General features: G+C 57.7%; 1 protein-coding gene across 4 annotated transcripts in view; it reads left to right on the forward strand.

The window, feature by feature from the left end:
* MINDY4 (MINDY lysine 48 deubiquitinase 4) overlaps window positions 1–7,306 on the forward strand; it is a 134,151-nt gene that overhangs the window by 83,400 nt on the left and 43,445 nt on the right. The gene's annotated exons all lie outside the window — the stretch shown is intronic.

Below are 7,306 nucleotides of genomic sequence, written 5' to 3' on the forward strand. Positions count from 1 at the left end.
TTTTTTTTTTTTTTTTTTTTTAAAGACAACAAGGCCCATCCCCCATTTATTCACGTTCAAATTCCTGGGAAAGACACTAGTTCCCCAGACATCCGGGCCAAGCTTGTACAAAACGAAACACATTTTACCAGCTTAGAGGATGTGGCCTTAGACAGGATTCAAGTGAAGGTGGCTTTTCATGCTGGGCATTTCAGAATTTGTCCGATAATATGATTTGTCTAATTACTTTACAAAGTAACAGTCAAGGCGCTTGGTTTCAAGCTGAAAGATGCTAACCATAAGCATAGCGGAACTACAGCCAGAAGCCCAGCGACACAACATTTGCACAGCAAGGTCTGACCTTGTGCTGTTCTCCTCCCCAGTGCCTGCTCTGGAGTCCAGTCCAGCGAAGCGCGGCCCACACAGTGAGCGTCCGATGGTCAGGGACGCTCCTGGCTGGCTGGTTGGCTGGGACTGGCTAAGCGAGGGACCTCTGGCTGCCTGCCCTCTAAGGGCGCAGGGACCCTCTCCGAGCACATATGCACCTCCACTCCTACCTTCCCTCCTTGCACTGGAGAGGGGCGCGCGGGGAGGACTTAATAGGCGCTTGGAGGGCGTGCGGGCTTCAACAAGGCAGCTGTGGCCATGCCCTCATGGCACCTACGACTGAACATGAGAGCCAGATGAACAGGAGGTCCCAGGGGGACGTGCAGGGAGCTCAGGGCCCACCCGGACGTGAAGAGGGTCAGGCAGGCTTGCTGGAGGAGTGACATCTTAATTTTACTGAGATCCGGAGGATGAGCAGGGCTCCTGACTGGCTTCGCACACACCCTCGCACAGGCTTGTTCCTCCCTCGATTTCTCCTTTCCCAGCAAATCCCTCGGCCTGCTTCCCTGGCTCCTCACGCGCAGAGGCCATGACCTCAGGGCCGCCTTCCCCGACCTCCCCAGATGCTGCCTGCAAGGCCCCCACCATTGGATGCCCTCTTTATCCAAGTCATTACCTGTCCATTGTCTGTGCGCCAGAACACAAGCCCCCCTGAGAACAGGGGCCTTCCTAAGCTGCCTGGGCCGTAGCCAGTCCCTGGCATCCAGCCCCAGGCCTAGTGCACAGAAGAGGCCCTCAGAACTTTTGTTGAATGAACGCACGGGACAAACATATGAGTTATCCAGACTGACTGGGAGGGAGGGGATAGTATTCCAGTAAGGAGAACAACATGTGCAGAGGCCTGAGGGCAGGGAGTGGCCAGGGCAGAGTGTAGGGGGCAGGGCGAGACCCGGGCCAGGCTGCCAGAGGGCCCTTGGGGCCCAGTGGCTTGCTCAGGTCAAGCCTTGGCCTTGGCCCTCGTGGGAGGTGTTTGATAATTCATTTCAGCCCCCACGTCCGTTCAGAGCTGCTTTTGAACGTGGACTTTGGACTTCTTGGGGGAAGTTGTAGATCATTTCCCAGCAGTCAGGGAGGGGTGTATAAGTTGGTTCCCGGAAGGGCCGTTTCTGCCCAGGGCACAAGGCAGGCTTGGCTCCTTGTCGCCCGCCCTACAGTCCCACTAAGGGGATGTGACAGCCTCTGGATCCCCAGGCACGTCCTCGGGAGAGAGTTCTGCTCGCCACACCTGAGAGGGGAGCTAGGGCTTGGAAGGCGGAAAGCCGTTCAGGCTGGGGGCCCAAGACGGGCTCTGGGCAGAAAGAAAACTGTACCAGCTGTGGGAAGAGGAGTTGGGGCCCTCCTAGATTGAAGGCCCTCGGAGGCCGGGCTGGTGGGGCAGGAGGGGAGGAGACTGGAAGGGGCTGCTGGCTGCTGGGAGCTATGTGTGGGGTGTGCCTGGTGGGAAGGAGCCCCGCTTTGGGGGAAGGCTGCCTGGATGGGCCAGAGGAGGCCTGTGCCGAGCAGCCGGGAGAGCTCGGCCTGCTGGCCAGGCAGGGTCCCGCCCACGGGAAGCGCGGAAGGGTTCATGCTGCAGAAGAGTGACCTCACCTCTCTTTGGAGTCCCACAACCGTGGGTGCTCCTCGTAAGTCCCTCCCCTGTGGCACCTCCACGCCTGCGGCCCCAGGCCCTGCACCCAGAGCTGCTGTCCATGCAGACTGAGCGTAGTGGTCTGGCTTCCTGCTGGTGCTGGTGGTCGAGCAGGCCCAATAGTGGGCATCCTTCCCACCCATCCGAGAGGGAGGGGCGGAGAGCTTGGCCCAGTGACCTGGCTGCTCTCACTAAAAGTGCCTCAGGGGACTCAGGGAGACCGGGCTCCCCGAGCCACCAGCTGGGGGAGGTCCCGGTGGTGATGGGCTGTGGGCAAGGAGTACCGGCTGCCTCCACACCCCCCATCCTGTGTCTCCTCCTCTGGCTTCCGCTGCTGTGGACCTACCTCTGCTGAGGCATGAGCCTGCCTCGGGGCTGGAGGCCGACTGGGGGCGAGAGGAGAGAGTCCTCCTGGGTTCAGGCCAGGACTTGGGTCAAGCAAAGGCCAGGGGAGTGAGGGGCCGGGGCCTGGGGCTGGCAGCCGAGGGGGGAGGTGAGAGCGGAGTCTGGTCGCCGTTTGCTGAGGTGAGGCCCTACAGGTTGGAGGCCACAGAAGGTCGTCCTTGCCAAGTGGGTGTCGGTGCAGCCTATAGGTGCCCGTGCTGAGGCTGTGGGGAGTGCCCAGCTCTGTGGTCCTTAGCTTGTCCCAGGATGGCGGTTGCTGAAGAGAGCACTGGACCAGCCAGAGACCTGGATTACAGTTGTGGGCCAGCAAGGCCTCACTTTCTCCATTTGTGAATCTCTGTCCTGACCAAGTCTGACTCAGTAAGGAAATACAAACCAAATCCTTTGTAAATCAAGGGCTGTGCAAGTGGGTGAGACCTTGAGATCGCCTGCTGTGGTACATATGGGGAAACTGAGTCCCGGAGAGGGAAGGATGCTTGTCCAGGTTCACACCTGACCTCCAGGGCAGAGCCAAGCACGTCTGTCACACCACACTGTGCCCTAGAAGAGACTCTGAGCCCCAGGCGAGCCAGAGAGGCCAGGAGGGGCTGGTGCCGGGAAGCTGTGTCATGGGCTTGAAACACCCGAGGGCTGGACACCCACCCAGATGGACTCTCAGTGACCAAGGTGCAGCTCTTTAGGCTCTGTAGTTTACGAAGGGCTTCTAGGCAGAACCTCCCCATTTTTCCTAATTTGGGAAAAAAAAAAAAAATGAGAAGAGTACAGAAGAGTAATGTGGCAAACCCCTGGGGACCTGCTGCCTCGTGTGAGTAAAGGATGACATTCGACATCCCTGCGGGAACCTCTTGCAGCCCGGCGCCCCTGGTTTCCTTGATTCATTTGTACGATCTTAATATTGATTGTTTGGGTCATGGATGTCGCTGCACAGGCTGGTGTGCTGAGCTGGGTTTGAGCCTTCAGTACTCCCTTTTGACTCTGAAATTCTAAGATTTCAGAAATGAACCGGTTTAAAAAAAAAAAAAAAAGGAAGAAGAAAGCAGGAAAGCCCCTCTGTTCTCTTTAGGAGCACTGCGTCGGCCCTCATGTCACACAGAGGCGGCACCGGCAGCTGCTGAATGCTGGGCGCTTTGGGAGCTCCGGGACCAGGACCGGTGGGCCTTCCTGCACTGGGTCTGCAGGCCTGGGCGGGCGTGGCCCCCTGCTTGCCATCTCCCCGCACGAGGCTGAGTGTCATGAGCTTGAAGCCCCCGAGGGCTGGACACCCACCCAGATGGACTCCCAGTGACCAAGGTGCAGCTCTTTAGGCTCTGTAGTTTACGAAGCCGCACGAGGATGTGACTGCGGCCTCCAGGGAAATCATGCTGAAATAATGGCTTCTTGGCAGAGGTGGTGTTTTTTCTGCAGGACTGTCTGGCTTCATTAAGACTCATCCCATCAGGCCGGCAGCCGGCCTCTCCTCAACTGGGGACGGCAGAGCCGGGCGGCAGGGCTCGGTGTTTTTCCACTTGAGGAGGGCTGTGCCAGCCGGCTCAGCTCGTGGGAAGTGATGGTGAGCCTCGTTCCGCTGCGGGCTCGGGGAGCGCCACAGGCAAGGGAGCTGTCCTCTCGCCTCTACTTCCCTTTTCAACTGGGGAAGTCGAGGCCCAGAGAAGGAGGGGCACTTGCCCAAGGCCCCTCTGGAGCCATTAGCGGAGCCAGGCTTGGAACCCAGGTCTGGTGGTCCCCAGGCCAGCTCTGGCAGAGTTTGACCCCGAAAGGGGGCAGAAAGGTCTGCAGTCACTCACCAGCTTCTGATTCTTCTATAGGCTCAGACTAGCGGGCACGTCAGGGTGGACTGGTGAGCCTGTTTTGAGTTAATGAGGGTAGAAACATCTTTTTAATCTGAAAGACTTGGGTAATTAAGCCAAACACAGGATGTATTACTTCCTGACGCCCATCGCCCACCCTTAGACAAATCCTGCACTTCTTCTGTGAGGTATTAGACTCTTTTAAAGAAACTTCTCTTGGTGCGAGAGCCCGGCCAGGTGCTAGATTCGCGGTAGGGGTTGGATAAGCGCGTGCGTGACTGATGGAGTGCATGCAGGACCACCCTGGTCACCCTGGTGAAGGTGGAGGCGGGCGATTCACTGCAGCGCCTCCCTCCTCCCTCTTGTCATCCGCACGCACCCCAGCCCTGAATACCCTGTGGCCAGTTACCTGGCAGAAGGGCCGGGCTGGAATGATGCTTGGGGGCATCTGGCCCAGGGTCTGCATTTTGGACATTCATCTCCTTGGAATCACAACCCACGGTAGTGGACTCCGTCATCCCCAGAGCTTGTTTCCTGCCCCACCCCCATCCAGGTGACCGCCAGTCGTGTCAGTCCCACCTCCGGAGCACCCACGCCCATCCCCTGCCCAGGACTGGGGTGCCCTGCTCCTCAGCTGAGCTGTACGGCCAGGGCCTGACCAGCACTGCTGCTTCATCTTGCCCTCCCTCCTGTCCTCACTGTACATACTCATCACAGTCTCCTCCTACAGCACAGGTGTGACCAGGGCACTCCCCAGCTAGATCCCTCGACATGGGCAGGAGCGGGGCAAAGTTATGCCTGGATTGTATCCTCTGTCTAGAATGTCCGTGCTGGAACACCTCCAGACGGAGCTACCAGGTCACCTTGCAAACATTCACTATGGTCCATACTAACTTACTGAAGCGGGTAACGCTTGCCTGAACGCTTCTCAGCGCAGCCACAAGTAAGATGTTAAAAATCAACATATACTAAGTACTTATCGCATGCCAGGCACTGTTAGAAGCCCTTCACACGTATTACTTCATTAATCATTAAAACCACCCTGTGAAGGAGGTACTATTATTGTCCCCTTTTAAAAGGGGGAAGCTGAGGCACAGAGACTAAATAATTCACCCAAGGTCACACAGTTAGTAAAAACTGGACAAAGTGAAACAGCAGTGAGGGAAGAAGGAGAGTGTGGCGAGGTGGAACCAGCCACCTCGAGCTCCTGGTGTTGGGGACCAGCATCCCTTTGCCTCTGAGCCCATCTTTCCTGCACCTGCGACGCTATCAAGAGATCTGGCTCCTGGGCCCGGCCTATCTTCCAGGTCTCACAGGCTCTAATTTACAGATCCTCTGAACTTCCGTGTTTCTACACAGAAGTTCTCATTCTTTTCATTGGCTTCCATTTAGTCTCTCCATCCTTCACTGTGTCTTCTCCAGCATGCTCTTCCCTGCGTCAGCTCCAGACACAGCTTTCCAGAAAACAGTAGCACTGGGAGAAGTGCGGTGGTCGGGCCTGGGTTCCACTCCTGGCTCAAGGCCTTGGGGAAGCCCCTTGCCCTCGCTGGCCTTCGCCTCCGCACCCGGATCCTTTCTCCTTTGTCCGATGAGCCCTGCTTTCCAGGCCCTCCTTGGTCCTTGGCAGCCTCTCCTGAATCCCAGAGCAATGTTTCCTCACCTTTGTTTTCATAGTTGACAGTGGCCCAGGGCCAGTGCTTCCCGAATCTCAGGTGCCCGGTTTGCTGGTGGTGTGGTAGCTGTTTCCAGAGGAGCAGGCAGGCTTCCTGAGGCTGCAGACGGTACCAGGCAGTCTGCGTCTCATTGAGTTAGAAGCATTGCGTGGTGTCAGCGGCTTGTCGTCACTTTCACATCAGATATAGGGAGTTCACTGTCCTGTGAACTCTCTGGCCGCAGCCAAAGCGGGCACTTGACGTTTCCATAAAGACAACAGCAATGGGTACGCTTTACTGAGCATTCTCCACATGCCAGGCACTGGGCCACGGACCTTACACAGATCATCTCATTTAAAGCTCCCAACACGATGAAGGAGGTACTACTGCCCCAGCCAGTCTAGGGATGGGGAAACTGAGGGACCCTATGTCACGTTGCCTACCACTTTAAAGTCACTGGACCACAACGGCCTAGGTGCAGACGGCTGGCTCTGTGGTCCACGGACTGGGCCGTGACCACATGCCGCCCACCATGGTGACCTGTGTCCTGGTCTCCGGGTTCTCCTCTCCTATCCTGGAGAGGAAGGACAAACACCAGTTTTCACCTGCTCCCCACCCAACAGCTCAGCCTAGAGCTTTGGGTACTTGGTGACTGAAAACATGGAAGCTCCCTCTACGTTGCTGGGAGCCCTGGCGTCAAGCCCCTTTTGTTTGTTAGGTAGTGAGACACTCAGACACTCAGCCTGCCTTGATAGGAATTTAAGAAAACTTCCCAGAATCCAGGGGTGGGCAGGAAGCACAGCTCTGTGGAGCCCTGGAGAGGGAAAGAGCGTCTGTACATGACTATTGCTTCCTCTGTCTTTCTCACGGACTTCATGCACTAAGGGCCTGGCCTCTTCGTTGCCGTTTTTATGGTAAGAGGTCTTTCTGCCTTTTTTTTTTTGCGGTTCACGGGCCTCTCACTGTTGCGGCCTCTCCGGTTGCGGAGCACAGGCTCCGGACGCGCAGGCTCAGCGGCCATGGCTCACGGGCCCAGCCTCTCCGCGGCACGTGGGATCTTCCCGGACCAGGGCACGAACCCGTGTCCCCTGCATCGGCAGGCGGACTCTCAACCACTGCGCCACCAGGGAAGCCCCTCTCTGCCATTTTTGACACCACTGACTGCCTGTCCTTCTCCAGCCCTTTTGCTCCCAAGACTAACGGCCCGTCTCCGAGCTCTGCCCTTCCCGCCTGACTCCCCTGCCTCTCCCACGCGCTGGAGTTCCACGAGGCTCCAGCCTTGGCTGCCGCCTCTGCCCTCCTCATCCTCTCTCTGGGAAATCTTAGCCATGCCGGGTGCCGAGGACCCCTCACACGCTGCTGGTTCGTAAGCCTCTACTCAGCCCGAGCCGCTCTCCTGGGCTTTTAGAGCGACAGCTTCACCAGGGCATCCCACGTGCACCTCCAGCTGCGCCCCACCCCCGTCCCCG

The sequence above is a fragment of the Neophocaena asiaeorientalis genome, unplaced genomic scaffold, assembly GCF_003031525.2.
Source record: "Neophocaena asiaeorientalis asiaeorientalis breed wild unplaced genomic scaffold, Neophocaena_asiaeorientalis_V1.1 scaffold36, whole genome shotgun sequence".
NCBI lineage: Eukaryota > Metazoa > Chordata > Mammalia > Artiodactyla > Phocoenidae > Neophocaena > Neophocaena asiaeorientalis.